This window comes from Mastigoproctus giganteus, chromosome 14 (assembly GCF_048544385.1).
Source record: "Mastigoproctus giganteus isolate SK-2022 chromosome 14, ASM4854438v1, whole genome shotgun sequence".
Classification (NCBI taxonomy): Eukaryota; Metazoa; Arthropoda; class Arachnida; order Uropygi; family Thelyphonidae; genus Mastigoproctus; species Mastigoproctus giganteus.
Window position 1 is genome coordinate 79,130,936 of NC_143588.1, and position 17,066 is coordinate 79,148,001.

Here is a 17,066-nt window from a genome sequence, read left to right on the forward strand (position 1 = left end):
ATAAAAAATTACCCTTACCTCTTGACCTTACCTTGACCTTTAACAAACTGAATGAAATATTTCAACACTTGTAATAAACCACGCTTCAACGACAAATATGCTGTATAAATAACGAATGAATATTCATAATAAAATAATACAAACACACAAACCTTAGTTTATCTTCAGCTTAAACAGATTAAATCAATATTTCAACAACTCTTGTAATAAATCAACTTCAACGACAACCACACTACACGAACCAGAAGTAAACTTATCTGCTGACTGATTTCAAGTCTATTGTCTTTTGGTGTAAAACTAGCGCCACGCTACGTAGAAAACGATATTCAAATTGGCAACGTTTACAGATAATAAATGCGCTAATAGCTATTTATTTTTTATTTATTCAGTAATGACATATTATTTTTGCAAAAATAATATGTCATTACTGAAAAATTTGGATAAATTTCATAAAATTTATTATATAAAAGTATATTTAATATGGAATTATATAAAATGTCTAACACATTTTTATTGACACATTGATTTATACATTAATATATTTTCTTAAATTCGTGTTTTATAACTTCCATTGACACACTTGTAATTTAGTATAAACAATCAATCATAATTTTGTTTATTAACTTAGAAATCCAATTCATTCCTGTTTTTCGAAGGATATAACTCGCAGATCCTCATTGTATATTGATGTTATTTAGATCAGGGGTTCTCAACCAGAGGGAATTCCCTCCCGGGGAAAATTTTAGGGTTTCGGGGGGGGGGGAGGAATTGGGACCACAGATTGACAGATTCAAACTGTTGGAATATTGATCTTTCTACAAACTACAATTCTACAGATTGTACATAATCTAGAGGACATCACACTTTATTGGATGTTACATATTAAATTAAAAATAAAGATAAATATTTCACTTTTTTATCTTTTCGGAATGCACCTTTTGAGTCAGACAATCTTGGAAAGAGGGGGATGACGTTCTGACATATGGTGAAAAGGGTGCATGGGGCAAAAAAAAGGTTAAGAACCACTGATTTAGATGGTGTAGAGGTGATATACAATATGATTCAGATTTAATATATAACATTGTGAAAAATATGACAGGTAGGATAAGAATGTATATAATTTATAAAAATAAAAAAAATTATAAAGTTTTGACAAGTATAAGGCAAGAGGTAATTAAATTTGATAATACACAATGCAAATGGTAATTATGAATTGCAGTGGTATATATTTATTATGTTAATTTTAAATCAAATGAAATTATGTGAAAATAAAGTGATATGCACCTTGTAAATGCCTAAAAATCAAAGCATCTTTCCTATTGCAATGTTATTATCTTTCATCATATATCTTCTGTTTTCTTCCGGTGAACGACCAACCTAAATCCCTAAAAAGGATCGCGTGTCCGGGTGGGGCATAAAACCCCCAGGGTTAGTAGAGACCCACTTATATACGATTTCCACGTACAAGGATAGATAACCGCCCACTGAATATCTCGGTTATATCATGAAAACGACTTGGTTCTTTCTCTCGCACTCTGTCTATCCCTTCTCTGCTATTCGTTCTTATGGACGTTACGCTTAGCGTTGCATACGGGTGACGTCAATAAACTCCGGTCGTCTGCTTAGGAGTCAGCTCGTTACGCCTCTTCTCACAGCGTCTGCCGGCGCAAGCAAATGCAACAGTTTCTCTGCCCTCCCTTCTATCTTTCTCTCTATTTTTCTTTTTTTCAAAGTGTCTTGGTATTGGGGAGAAAGAACGGCCTCATTACGCCTCCCCACGGTGTATTTTCCCTGCCGACAGGAAGAAGAGACTATTGCAGGAAGGAGACGGTTGGTAGTGCAATGTGAGGTTGTTACAGTCTTCTTTGCCTCTCATCCACGCGGGACTCCAACATCCCTACTGAAGGGACTGACCTGATTTCTCACAGTCTGTAAGGTGGTTTCGTCACATCATATGCTTCACGGGGTGTTTCAGAAGAACATCAACAGTGTACTAATGCTTCTAGTTTGATGACTCTTCTTTCCAAGTTCGAACGGGAAGTCGTGTCCCTTTAGGTAAGTAGGATAGTTTGTAAGAAGTCGGAATTATTGAAATGAATTGTGATTTCGTAACATGACAAGAATGTGACTTCATTTTCAATCTGTAGCATCTGTAGCTTTAATAATGTTTAATTTTCTTTTATTGTCTATAAGGACATTACTGGATGACAGTATTGTATTAGGACATCCTGGATCATTACAAACTGCATAAAGTTTATCTGTCGTTTCTTAATCCTAAAACTATCATTACTCGAAGTAAAGACAGTGAATTAAGAACAAATTTATTTCATTCCGTGTTGAACATAACAGTATTGGACGTAAACTCCAATGTATTTCAAACGGAGTGTGAAGACTGTAGAAGCTGCTGGAACTCGGCAATTTCAAACATGGTCGAAATTATCGAACTGAATTAAGTCTTTTTGTTACCCCAAATTGAGTATCCTAACGCTAACGCTAAGTTGACTTCTTTGTATAATTGTTTATAGGAGATATACTTTATCGATACAATTTATAAATATATGCCACAGGTAGCGTTCTTTCCGATCTACCTGAGTGAACACTAAGGCCAGGTCACGTATTTACCTCTCCCGTACTTCTTCTCCTCCTGAATTACAGGTACAATGCTAACTGAGAAATTAGTTTATTCAAAGATGTTCTTATGATTTAAAATTGCTTAAATGTTTTGAAATTATAACTGCATGTCTGATTTATCGAAAAATTATTACATACTCTTTTTATCCACTAAAAACTTTTGGTCACATGTGCATATGCACAAACGTTTTGTTTACAATACAAGTTAGTTTTTTCATATAAGTTCTGCTCTTGACGAATGCCGCTCAGCACAGAAAGAACTGAAATCATATGCCCTATTCTTTTAATGATGCCCTCGTGGGTGATACAGTTGGTAAAATCACTCTACCCTCAACACCAGGTAAAAAAGACTTGAGTTCGAATCCCTTCAATGAGGCGAAGAATTTTTATGGTCTTTTTCACAACATAGTTGAGTTAGTCGGTCTCAGGAGAGGAGAGCATGGTTTTTTCTCCCGGAAACTCAGTTTTTCGTCAGCAGATTGACCACAGAACACTCTCAATTTATAGACATATTATATACGGCTCAATATGGCCTAAGTTGCTGATGCGCCTTAAACTCTACAACGACCAACGTTTTAATGAGATATAAATGCATTATTTTCTTTTATTTGAGAGAAGGAAAGCATTATTATGAATGAAAGGAATGCGAACGATTGTCCTTGGGGGATTTCAATGTTAAAACGAGGAATGTAAATATCGTCATAGTCCACCAAATATGGGGCATGCGACAAGCAGAACAATAGTAATCTGGTTACTGTGGCCAGAAAGACCGATTGATCAGAGCGCAGACGAAAGGTAACATTCACTGTAATCTATGTTAATAGTTCTGGTAAAGTTCAAAGAAGTCGGGGCTAATTTTGTGAAAAGGTTATTAACAATTAAGTAAATTTTAAGTTTAATTTGTTTACCTTACATGTTAAATAACAATATTCATGCTCAACTTAGAAAAGGGTGCAATAGCCGCCGTAGCCTAGTGGTCAGGCGCGCGGGTGCATAAGTACACGTGCCTTGAGTGACCGGGGGTTCAAGCCCGTGACTGCTGAATACGGTGCTGTTTCTTGTATTCTGTCTATCTTGTGAACTCCTGTGACCGTTTGGTCGTCCCGGAGTATAAACAGAAAATTTATTATATTATTTTAAAGTTGTCCTTCCGGGAAAAATTACGTTTTTCATCCCTCAAAATAGGAAAATCGATCATAGCATACATGCAATTTATAGATACGATATATTTACCTCTCTTGGTTGCCTTGCGAAAATTCTAAACAATCCCAATCCCTGGTTTCCCGTCAGGATTGGAAATAGCAAGAACCATCTCATACTGAGTCAAGAGGCGCCTCCGTAGCCAGGTGGAAAGGAGCAGCAGTGCGTAGCACACGCTTCTTGATTAGACCGGGGGTTCGAGCCCATCACCACCAAATACGGAGGATGCGGAAAGGTCAAGGGAATGACCACCGCATATTCCCGGAGCAATATGGCCTTAGTTGCTAATGCTCCTAAAAACCAAACAACAAAGAACAACTGAGTCAAATTTTCCCTCTTCGTTGAAGCCAACTTGATCGTTATGTCCCCTCCTCACCCATGTTAACCTAGATATGAAAGGTATCCCTTGTGAAAATTATTATTAACTTTTGTAAGCCGTCTATGTTCATAATGGTTGAACTCGTTGTGCTTTTCTGTGCTGCCGTTGACAAATTTGGCGATTAAGCAAGTATTGGTTTTAGTTTTTCACTTCACATCTAGAATGAACAACTGAAAAGTAGATCATTCAAAACAAGTTTAGCTACTGTTAGTTATTCGATTTATTCACATAATAAAAGTAATGGTAACTGCCAAATAATCTTTTATTAGCAATAAATTGTTGAAATATTCCACTATACATTTCAGAAACTCTGGAAGAACACTCATTCCTCAACAGTAGGTAAATATTATTATTAGTATTTTTTATACAAAGATGAGGAACTAGAATACACTACAATAATTTTGCATTAACTGCCATTTAGATATTAAATGGCAGTTAATGCAAAATTTCAAGTTTGATTAGTCCATAGGCTGGACATCAACTGTTAATAAGCAGTGGAGTACATGATAAATCCAGATAAGCCAAGTAATTATCCAATGCTAATTTCTTACACCCTGCGGACAAGGCCTGGGGCATCGATTCTCGTCGCCAACCGCAGTTGAATCATACTCCCATCGTGAGGGGAGGAGATTTTTTCACATTATGGTCGAAATAGTTGGTCTCGGAAGAGTGTCACGTGTTTTCCGGATGGATAAACTATTTCAACGGGTTTTCGATAAGAAAACCGATCAAACTGACTTCAGCCAGGTTTTCTATGAGGAAAGAGATCAAACCGACTTAGAATATGCACAATTTATTGACATGATAAACACGAACTGATGTTTCATGGCCATAGTTTCCTCAGCCCAAATTCTAAACAACCTCAACACCAAACCCTACATTAGACTGGGTGCTACAGGAGGAATGCCACACAGTAAAATTGGAATTTAACTAAGGTTGCGAACTACGCTTCGGTTCCTAATAAACAGACAATTTTTGTGCTAATTTTTAATCATAATTGATTAATATTGTTGTTTAAAATAGGAATAGTTTTCATATCCGATAATTCCATACTTTTAATATTATGGGTAATTTTTTTAGTTTTTAAATTAAAGTAATTTTGTCTCGAGGAAGAATAAAATGGACGAGCAAACCAAAAGATTTTTCGGATGAATATTGAGGGCTCGAAAAGGAAAATTTTACGAAAGGGAGCAGTTAGAATAACGCGTATACATGATATTAACGTATGACCAACCAGAACTGCAATCCGGTCTTGCATCCATTCCGAGTTCTGCAAATATTTGAATTTCGTATTTATAACATAAATTTGCAACATTTTGTTATAACTTTTGTAACAGTTTAAACACAATTTTTAGTAATACGAGTGAAAAACTTCGCGATTTGTTGATAAAAATTATTCAGGCGCCGGATATCCGGCAACGATATTTTAAAATACATTCTCATTATAAGTGTATATTCATTATTTTTGAAAGAAAAAACGCCAAGAGCTACTGGATCGGCCTCCAGGACAACCTGAGAAATATGGGTTCGACAATTTGGTTACACAGAAGTTTCTGAAATCATAAATTCATTTCGAAAACGTTATAGGATGGAATGGAATGAAATGCTGAAGTCATCTAACAGAGCAATAACACGGAGTGGAGCCGTGTGGATTAGCCCAAAGGCAATTCAAAGTGCGCAGTGTTGGTGTATCTTGTTTGTAAACTTCATGTGTTCTAAAACTCGTTTGTTTGTTTACAGAAAACACTGAGGAAATATTCTATAGTTCAGCCTGAGACTAGCTAATCCCACTTGAAAAGACTTCAGTAAGTGCTTCATATCATGGACGGGATTTCCAGATCTTTCAAATGGATAGCGATACAATTACACTTAACCATGGAGCATGAAAAAGTTTGACATGGTAATAAAAATGAAAACAAGAATTAATGAAGAAACACTGATATGTCATGTGACAGATTTAGTTATTTTTACTGAAATGTAGCAAATTAATTGAAAACACCTCATTTACCAACACTTAAGCAATTTGGTAAAATTTGAGGAATACACTGTTTCCCGTCATCAGGCCTGTTGGAGCTGCTACTGGACTGAATTCGCAAGAAGTACATAATAGACCAGGGCCTTTTTATAGGAAAGAATTAATAATTGCAGAATTCGGTCCAGGAGTCACTCCAACAGACCAGATGACGGGAAACTATTTCCGAAGCATCTCGAATTGTTTATTGATGGTACTGAGGTGATTTCAGTTTAATTGCGTCATTTCAATGAAAACTATTTAATATATTGTGTGAGTTCTCAATATGATGAAAAATAACGTAGTGTTGCTCTTCCAATTAATAATAATAAAAAATTCTTTTAAATAATTTTACTATTTTCAATGCGATGATGAAGACTGAGTTTAAAACACTGGTTAATATACTAGTTGTGATCAAAGCTGTATCACGACACACATCAAAGAATATTAAAGCCTCAAAGTCCAGGAGTATAAATAGAAACTTTAAATTTTACTTGTGAAGATGACAGTGTGAGAATAAACTTAGAGTCCACCGGGCTTCACCCGGTGAACCTTATGGACACTCTGCCCCTGGGAACTATTTCAAAAATGAAAATTACTCTAATCTACATAATAAAAACAAACATTAAGAGGAAAGAAAAAATAAATTACCAACAGTGAGATAAATAGACGTAAACACGCCCGCTCACAATACGAATAAGAGGAAACGTTATCCAAAATGTACATAGTTCAGCGCTTGAAAATTATACAACATAATAAGCACGAAGAAAGCCCAATTATATATCTAAAAATAAAGTATATCATTAATAGGGTAAGATTTAATTGGAAAAGAACAGTGGAACAGGATAAATCCCGTTTATTTACAATCATAAGTAAGGAGAACAAGCATTGTCTTAGGAAAATCTTTTTAAATGTATTTTTTATCAAGAAAACAATTTTTTTAAAAATATTTTTTTATGTAATACAATAATATTAATACTAGAGGTAATTATCTGGCATTACTATCGGTGTTTATATTAGAAATTTAATATTTAAATTTAAATATTAAATTTAATATTTAAGCAATCATCTTAAAGAGAGTTATTTCCCTACTCTTTAATATTTCGTTTGCAAGCTTTAAATTAGTGAGGAAGAGAAGAGGGATTTGTCCTTTGGACTTGTCTCTTTCAATGTAAGCTACCTGGGTGGCGAGGCATGTCCACCTAACCTTTCTTGCGTGATCTAACCCGGAAACCGTGTAGAGGTGCTTGGTACCACACAATACTGTATTTTAAGGAGAGGAGACTCCCCTCCTTCCCACAAGTTTCCCCATGGAAAGAATCAGACGCATAAAAAAAAAGAATATACGTCAGAGTTGAGTGCTATAAACAGAAAGAGAACATCCACAGAGGTATTAATCCATGGAAAGTGCGTTGTAGTCAACAATATTAATATTCCGGAAGCATATGTCTCCAAGTTATTCTCCCTTGATAATATATATTAAAATAAAGTAAATAAAAATTTTAACTGAGCTAAAAACAACCCAGTTAACAAACATGTCTCCAAAAATAGAGGTCTCCAAAGTCCAATTAGGTATGATAATTAGTTCGTCTAATTAATTTTTTGTTTTCTGAGATTTACATGTGGAAGTTCGACTAAACAAAAGAAAAAACATCTTTCAGAAAAAAAGAAATTTGTATTTGATATTAAAGTAAAACTTGAAATAACATCTTTACTGTTTTTTGATAGTTATTTCCGGTCAGAACTTAAGATAGCGTTGTTTCTTAACCCATGGTAAACCAGGAAAATAAACGAGCTTGTGTCTAATTTTCTAGCTTGAAATGAGGCACAAATTCCAGATTAGGCATGTTTTCGCAACTAGCACAAGAGATTAAACCTCAAGCAAACCTAAATCTCTTATTGTTATAGTATAGGATATGCTTTTGCTGATGTTATGTCTCTGTTTCACTATCTTTCGACATGATAGCCAATCGGATTAAAATATTTCTAAACACCTTAAATTATCCAGGGGAAATAAAAGAAGACAATTGAGAAACGCGGTTCGTAGTTCTTCAAGAATGAATTCCCCATTGACATTGCAAACATACTGAAAGGTCACATAAAATTTATTATCAGTCGAGGTTATCTGCTGGTTACATAGTAAAGGCCTCAGGTATGTTGGGGGTGGAGACGGAAGGAGAGAAAGAAAGAAAACCTAAGAAGGATAAAAGCTTCCGTTTTGGAGAATGGAGTAGCACAACAGTTCATTTCTTTAAGTCCCATTTCCCCTGTTTCGCGAAAACTGACAATATACTTCAACGACTGCATGTGTTCTTATTTAGTCCTGAAATTTAAGTGTCAAATCTCATACAACTGATATAATAATCCACTGATCTTCTTGGATGCACTGCTAAACCAGCTAGGAGTCATGCCATATAAATAGCCAACAATTAATCAACACACAATCAATAAAATTTCAAAAGTATCAATTCTTTTGAAATCTATATTTTCGAGTACAATTAATAATTTCTTCTTTTTCCACCAATAAACTCATTTATTTTGCAATAATTCATTCACTGCAAAAACTAATTATATGCCTTTGACCACTACTGAGAGCAATTTTACTTTTTTTTATGTACTGGCACGAGACTAGCAGCTAATTATCGCAACACTGTTCATAGTCACGTGACTTGATTTTGCTCACCTGGTTGATTTTAATAACGAAATTAATTTGTGATAATTATATATAATTAGCTTTATTTTACAAGCTGGTAATTTTTAACAATTCATACAATAATTTGAAAATATTTCAGAACATTTCCTTTTTTTTTTTTAATATTATGTATTGTATATTTATTGCAACGTCATTGGCAGATTGCCCCCTATCTGCTAAAACAAAATACAGTTTAAAAAAATAATAATTCATAATCTTTATTATTGTTGTTGTTTCAGTGTCTATAGAAGAAGAACAATAAATTTCACTAACGCTAATAATGCAATTCATCATAACTAAATACCGCATTTTAATGCATTAATGACTATTTATATGCGATTACTGATTGAAATGCAGACTTCTTTTTCACCTTCATTGGAAAATGATGTATAGTGTCACGAAGAAAAAATATTTGTGATATGGCATTATTATTCGATAAAAATAGATTGAATGAAATATTAAAGGTTCATTCACACTGTATGCGGTTCGCTAAATATTGTACTCTATATTGTTTTAAAGAAAAAAAAAAAAAACTAGATGACGAAATTAATTCTTATTCTGATAATAATTTGTATTATAACTCTCGGAACGTCAATGCACTGATCTGTATTTCATGTAGATTGTAGTGTAGGTTAAGAATTTTTTTTTTTTTTTTTTTTTTTAAATCACATAAAATTTACTGATATCATTCTATATTATATGAAACATTTTAATTCAAATTGTCTGCGTTGTTCTTTATGCATTGGATTGTTTAGAATACGTAAGAATATATATTTTTAGAATATTTAAGGCCATGAGGCATTGAAATTCTCTGGACGCGGTGGCCAGAGGAGTTTATTTTTAACTGCTACACTGAATGCTTTCCTTTAAATTTCTGATAATTGTTTTATTAACACTATACCTGTTTTTATTGTATTAAAAGACAGTATTAAAAGACTGTATTGTTTTTATTGTATTACCAACCATATGATTTATTGTGACCAATAGGGAATGTACTTTTTCTAGTGTAAAATACACAATTTTGGCAAAAATTTGAAATATGCCTATACATATTTTGAAATTTTTAGTTTTATTTCTTAATGAGCCTCATACTCCGTTTATTTGGATAAAATGAACTAGAAGATGTGTATTATACTGTCCCACATCCATTTAGCTAATAAAATCTTTTATATACACTTTGCTCCTTAATGTTGCACATTTATTTTTAGTTGTAATAAAATGCCAGTTATTGTAGAGTTTAACCCATTTGCGAATATTAAAATTGCGAATTAAAGGAGCAGGGTCAAATTGTTAACCGAATTGACTGCCTTTTTTGTTTTTGTATTTTTTATCTATGCAAGGTTTACGTTGATAGGAATCATGGGGTAAAAAAGAAGTAAACATTTCTTGAAACAGTTTTTCTGAAACCCGTTGATATACAAGGTTCTGATTACGTTGAAATCAAATAAAGTACATGTACATATTATATGAACGGCTCTTTTTTTTTTTTTCAGTTTTATCGAAAAACAGTGTTTTGCATTGTACTCAGTACGTGTGTGATTTTTTTAACCATTAATTCCACATTTGATCACCAGGGGCCAGCAAAGTGACTAATTTAGAAACAGGCGGAAGAAGCCGAATGGTCAAGTAGTAGTAGTGTCGTAGTAGTGGCATGTGATGCAAGAAACCAAGTGTATGAGCTTATGCAGCATCAGCCAAAAAAAAAAAAAAAAATTACACCATAACCTCCAAATGCCTGTCCAGTTCCTCCTTAAATTTATTCAACCTATCAACTTCCACAACGACAGATGGAAGTTTGTTTCAGCAATTAACCACTAAAGGCAAATTTCCGTACATCTATTCTACATCTGTCTTTTCTTAATTTGAATTTATGACCCCTCAGATTCTTAGTCTGAACAAGTGGAAGAATCCCATCAGAATTCAGCGTGCTGAACCCATTCAAGGCCTTATACACCTCAATCAGATCACCACGCAGGTGCCTAGTCTCCAGCCACTGCAATTTGCAGAACTTAAGCCTCTCTTGGTAAGAGGATCCCTTCATTCCCCTCACCAATCTTGTTGCCCTTCTCTGTACACGCTCAAGAAAATCTACATCCTTCCTAAAAGGAGGCCTCCAGACCTGTACGCAGTACTCAAGGCGTGGCCTGACCATTGCTTTATACAGAGGGACAATCACCTCCTTTTCCCTGCTAGCAAAATTCCTATATATCATTGACAAAACCCCATGACCTGCCCTGGCAGCCTGTCTGCATTGCTCAGAAACGTTGATATCTGACTCCACAATTACACCCAGGTCTTTTTCATTTTCTACCACCTTAAGTGTAGTAACACACAGCTGGTACGTTTCTCTGGAGTTACTTCTACCCATATGCAGTACTTTGCATTTGTCAAGGTTAAACTTCAGTTGCCACTTTTTAGCCCATCTGCCCAAATTATCTAGATCCTGTTGCAGTAGCACACTGCCATTACTGTCATTAACAACCCTGCCAACCTTTGTATCATCTGCAAACTTCGACACTAAGCCTGATATACCTTCATCAATATCATTTATAAATATACAAAACAACAGTGGACCCAACACCGAACCCTGTGGGACTCCACTAATAACATTAGTCCACGAAGAGCAGCACCCATTAATTACCACCCTCTGTCTTCTCCCACTTAACCATCATTACAGCAGTGTTCCATGTGCAAGTATCAAAAGCTTTCCTGAAATCCAAATATATGATATCAAAATTATATTTTGCATCCAGTTCCTTTGTAACCACATGATAATATCCTATCAAATTTGTCAGACAAGACTTTCCCTTAACAAACCCATGCTGTGTCTGAATTATTGCTGCAGTCTTGTCTAGATGATCGTGCAATGCATCTTTGACCAGTGACTCCACTATTTTACCCGGAACAGAAGTTAAACTAACTGGTCTGTAATTACTCGTGTCACCCTTCGATCCCCCTTTGTGAATTGGGGATACATTTGCACATCTCCAGTCCGTGGGAACCTCCCCTGAGTCCAAGGATGCTCTCATAATTATGGCTAAGGGTTTGCTTAGTTGCTTTGCCGCCTCTTTTAATATAATTAGATAGATCCCATCCACCCCAGGTGCCTTTCTTATGTTTAACTTCAACAATTTCTCCTCCACTTTGCTCTCAGTTATTATAAAATCATTAAGCACCCTGCTACAATTTGATAACCTTCTGCCATTTTCAATCCTTAATAACTTCTCATTTGTGAATGTAGATGCAAAATACTCATTCAGTTTGTTTGCTATCTGAGCAGGATCATCAACAGTCGAACCATCGATGTCAAGTGGACCAATCAGATTCATCCCCTTCCTTTTAGAGTTTATATAAGTAAAGAAATCCTCTGCTGTTTTTCTTAACATCTTTTGCCAAAGATTTCTCGTAATCTGCCTTCGCCTGCCTAATCTCCTTTGTGACCTGATTACAGACTAGCTTATATCTACCATAGGCTTCTGAGTACACGCGCTGGAGTAACTGTGGTTCAAATCCACGTAATTAGTAAATACAGTAATGCCCTTGTATATTCTTGCTATCTTGTGAACTGTCTGATTTTGTGATCGCCTCGGAGTCATGGAGACACTGGGAAACATAGGAGAATCAACTTCTGTGATCCATTTCTACCTTTTTTATTTTGAAAATTAATCCTGATGTTCTAACAAGCACATTAAATAAATTTCTTTATTGCTTCTAAGTACGGTACAAATACTAGGAACAATAATACTCATCACGGCGACATGACCAGGAGTTTTACATTATTGTTTACAAACGAATTTCTTTTTTATTTAGATCATTAGTAAATAAGCACAAGATGTCTAATGGGCCACAGACAGCAAAGTAGACCAATTGAACCAATCTTTTCTCGACAATATAGGGACTGCAAATTAAAGTGTTGTTTGTAGAATTAGTTTTTATGCTCTTACTCTTAAAATAATTTAATAATTATCAAAGTGTAATCAACACCAACTCGAGGTAAAACTTCGCACGGACGAAGTCTATTTTCAGAACCATTGCTACTAGAATTAGGGGAAAGGTTATTTTGTTGTTGTTTAACTGTCATATTAGGGTTACTCGAGGCGAACAACCTCATCCACCCTGTCTATTATATCAATAAATTGCGTGTGTTCTTTGGTCTGTTGGTTTGCCTGTTTTGCTGGGCGAAAAACAGAAATTGCAGGGAGAGAAAACCATGCTGTCCTCGTCTAGGACCGACTATCTCATCAAGTGAAAGAAGCCCATAGCGCGTCATTGACAGGTTTGAACACGGGCCTTTATCACCCAGTATGGGGAGGACGGCGATTATAACTTTTCTGCTACTCGCAAGGACATATGGGACTCTCACATATGTCTCTAAATGGGACATATGGAACAAATGGGACTTGTATGGGATAAATGCAACACGAAAACCCAAAATAGTTTTACTGTTTGTTATAAGAGTGCAAATTAAGAAGCAAAAAGTTGCACATGGAAGACTGCTCCACAAATGGGAGCAGTGTGTCATTGGAGGCAAATTGCTGCTATGGATAAAGGGATGGTTGAGTGGGAGAAGACAGAGAGTGGTAATCAATGGACACTGCTCATCGTGGACTAATGTTATTAGTGGAGTCCCACAGGGTTCGGTGTTGGGTCCACTGTTGTTTTGTATATTTATAAATGATATTGATGAAGGTATATCAAGCTTAATGTCCAAGTTTGCAGACGATACAAAGTCTGGCAGGGTTGTTAAGGACACTACTGACAGTATGCTGATGCAACAGGATCTGGAAAGGTTGAGCAGATGGGCTGAGAGGTGGAAAATGAAGTTTAACATTGACAAATGTAAAGTACTGCATATGGGAAACAGCAACCCCAGAGCAGCATACCAACTCTGTGGTACTACACTGACAGTGGTAGAGAATGAAAAGGAACTGGGGGAATTGTGCAGGCAGATATGAAGTTCTCTGAGCAGTGCAGATGGGCTGCAAGAGTAGCTCATGGTGTCTTGTCAATGATATACAGGAATTTTTCTAGCAGGGATAAGGAGGTGATTATCCCGTTGAATAAGGCAATAGTCAGGCCATACCTTAAGTACCATATACAGGTCTGGAGGCCTCATTTTCAGAAGGATGTAGAGCTGTTGGAACGAGTACAGAAAAGGGCAACAAGATTAGTGAATGGAACAAAGGGTTGCTCTTACAAAGAAAGGCTTAAGTTTTGAAAATTAAAGTGTCTAGAGACTAGGCACCTGAGAGGTGATCTGATTGAGGTGTATTAAGCCTTGAATGGTTTGAGCATGCTCAATGCTGATGGGATTCTTCCTCTTGCTCAGAATAATCGCCTGAGAGGATATAAATTCAAATTGAGGAAAGACAGTTGTAGGATAGATGCGCGAAAGTTCACTTTTATCCAGCGGGTGGTTGATTGCTGGAACAAACTTCCATCATTTGTTGTTGAAGTTGATAGCTTAAGCAGATTCAAGGCAGAACTGGACAAACATTTGGAGGGAGTGGATGGGTAAAATGAGAAGGTTTTTTTGGCTGATGCTATATAAGCTTGCTTTCTTGCATTATGTGCCTTTACTAACGCTAAAAGTGAAAGAAGCCCATATCGTGTCATTGACAGGGCGTTTATCATCCAGTATAGGGGGGACGGTGATTATAACTATTCTGCTACTCGCAAGGACATATGGAACTCTCACATATGTCTCTAAATGGGACATATAGAACAAATGAGACTCGTATGGGATAAATGCAACATTACACTTGAAAACCTAAAATAGTTTTACTGTTTGTTATAAGAGTGCAAATTAATAAAAAATATAAAGACGTTAATAATTTTACAAATAAGAAGTAGAATGTAAATAATAAAAATATAAATAATAAACAATATATATAAAAATATAAATAATAAACAATATATTTATTGTTTATTATTTATATTTTTATTAAACAATTTATAATAAACAAAATATATAAATTTTCTAGGGTGGTATGTTGTGGTGCAAACTTCCTCTAATAGATGGTGGTACAAAGATCGTCCAATATTTTGACATTGTTGCAATTAACAATCAGTTTTGTTAATCTAGGATCAAAACAACGCTGATCATGTTTTTCGACAAACAGATTATGATTCACAAGGAATTTGACGTGGGGGGGGGAAGAGAATGTCGATACTGCGTTCTACTTACAGTGCTTTAAAGACTATTGAAGAGCATTTCCTGGGTGAGGCCGCAACTTCGAGAGAAAGGCAGTTCCTTCTTGTTGCCCGACAATGCTCCACCCACTGCGCACTTGTTGTAAAGACATTTCTGACGAAACATGGCATTGTACAGATCAACCAACCACCCTACTCTCACAATCTAGCACAAGCGGACTTTTTCCTCTTTCCCAAGGTGAAAACTGCCCTCAAAGAAAAGAGATTTCAGGACATTGAGGACATGAAAAAAACAATAACTGCCTAACCGCCATCATCTCTTTGGACGCTTTCCCTGACTCTTTTCGGAAGCTTTCATAAGTGTGTTCTTTTTATTACACCAAACCGGGAATGTTACTGCACTGTCTGTATTTATATATATATATAAAATTTTAAAAACAATAACAATTGAAAGATTCAAAAGAAACTGATATTTTAGTAATAAGTTTTTCAGCGTAATTGGATATTGGGAACCGACCGAATATTCATCAGGTCAGTAAACAAAACAACCCGTCTTATTTGCAACAGTTGTGATCCTGCAATGGATAGTTTTCGTGGGACCATAGAGAAATTATAAAAAATTGTCATAACTTTTTGGCATACGTAATACTGTTCTATACTTTTATCCACGACTGTTTTCAACATTTAAATCAGTTCCTTTAATTATTGGAACTAGTACTTAAAAATGCCTTAGCGGACATAACCCGCAGCAATTTATTTAAGGTCAACAGCAGAGCTTTAAAAGACCAACGACTGCTCTTGTCCCATTTTATGACATCCAGCGGAAACGACCCCTGTAGTGTGATAAAAATATGAAGGAAAGATGTTATAATGTTCAATCAAAGTTATGCAGAATCATAGTCTTTTAGTAATGGATATTTTATGCGATGGAATTAAGAAGAAAAAACCCACTAGACAGGAAATGAACTCCGCCCTAGCTTAAGTGCTATGTTATACACTACCTGAAGCAGGAATGGGCAATAGATGAACCAGTTTGTATTTCGCCTTTCTTTCACCCAGTTTTTATATCTGCCACTATCTCTTCAGCTTATTCTTATCTTTGTTCCGCCCTTCCTTATTTCTTTTGTTTTAGAGTTGTCCATGGAAGGAATAAACAGACGTAGTTAGATGTAGCTATAAGTGGGATTATATTTGTTTCCCTATGACACTACTGTTACGTGATATCTATGACCTTATTTTGTTCTCTCTCTCTAGTTATTCGTTTTCTTAATCCATGTTTTGTTGCTACATATTCAGTAGCTACTGATTTATTAATGTGCTAGAAGTGGAGCAGGCTCGCAAGGTAGTTATTCATAACGCATCTACTTCCTGCTTGGAACTCATTTTCAGTTAACGCGCAAAGGTACAAGAGTTCTTTATCGGGTAGCAATTTTCTAGAAATGAAAATTTCGAGACACCAGAATTATTTCCGAATAATATGCACGAATTAAGTTCGTTATAATCTCTCTGTCCTTCTAACTACAAGTAAATCAGCATCGTTCGGTTAATCTATTATAGTATCAGAAAAACAGAACGAAAATGACAGTATTTCGGTACATACAAACGAAAGCGAGTAAATTGGAAGTGGAGATAGCAAAGATCTTCAGTGTCCATTCAAATGTGATATGCTGTACCCCAATTGTGAATATAGTTCCAGGAGCAGCAGATCAACCAAGCATGCACTTTCCTCCGAGTCTGTAATCTCGTCAAGATGAAATACCTCTCACCACCCGAATTATGTCCCGTAGCCTTGCAGGAAGAGAGGGAAAGGTCTGTATGCAAGATGACCCATCACTCCCTTATCCCAAAATATATTTTAATTGTGATAGACGATTATGGAAAACTGGATCAGTTTGTCTTTGATATTTGGACGTTATTCACCCGCGCTGTGCTAAGCTTATTCAGGGTCTGTGTGTAAATAAGGCCCTGATGCAGCCCAAGGAGGGTGTCCAATCCGCGGC

At 35.7% G+C, this 17,066-nt stretch overlaps 1 protein-coding gene across 1 annotated transcript in view; it reads left to right on the forward strand.

The window, feature by feature from the left end:
• The first annotated feature begins 1,692 nt into the window (after positions 1–1,692).
• The window catches only part of LOC150075276 (serine protease 33-like), a 30,746-nt gene continuing 15,372 nt past the window's right edge, over positions 1,693–17,066 (forward strand). The window contains exon 1 of the mRNA XM_090388345.1: positions 1,693–2,055. The gene's annotated coding sequence lies outside the window, so the exon portion shown is untranslated. The remainder of the gene's footprint in view (positions 2,056–17,066) is intronic.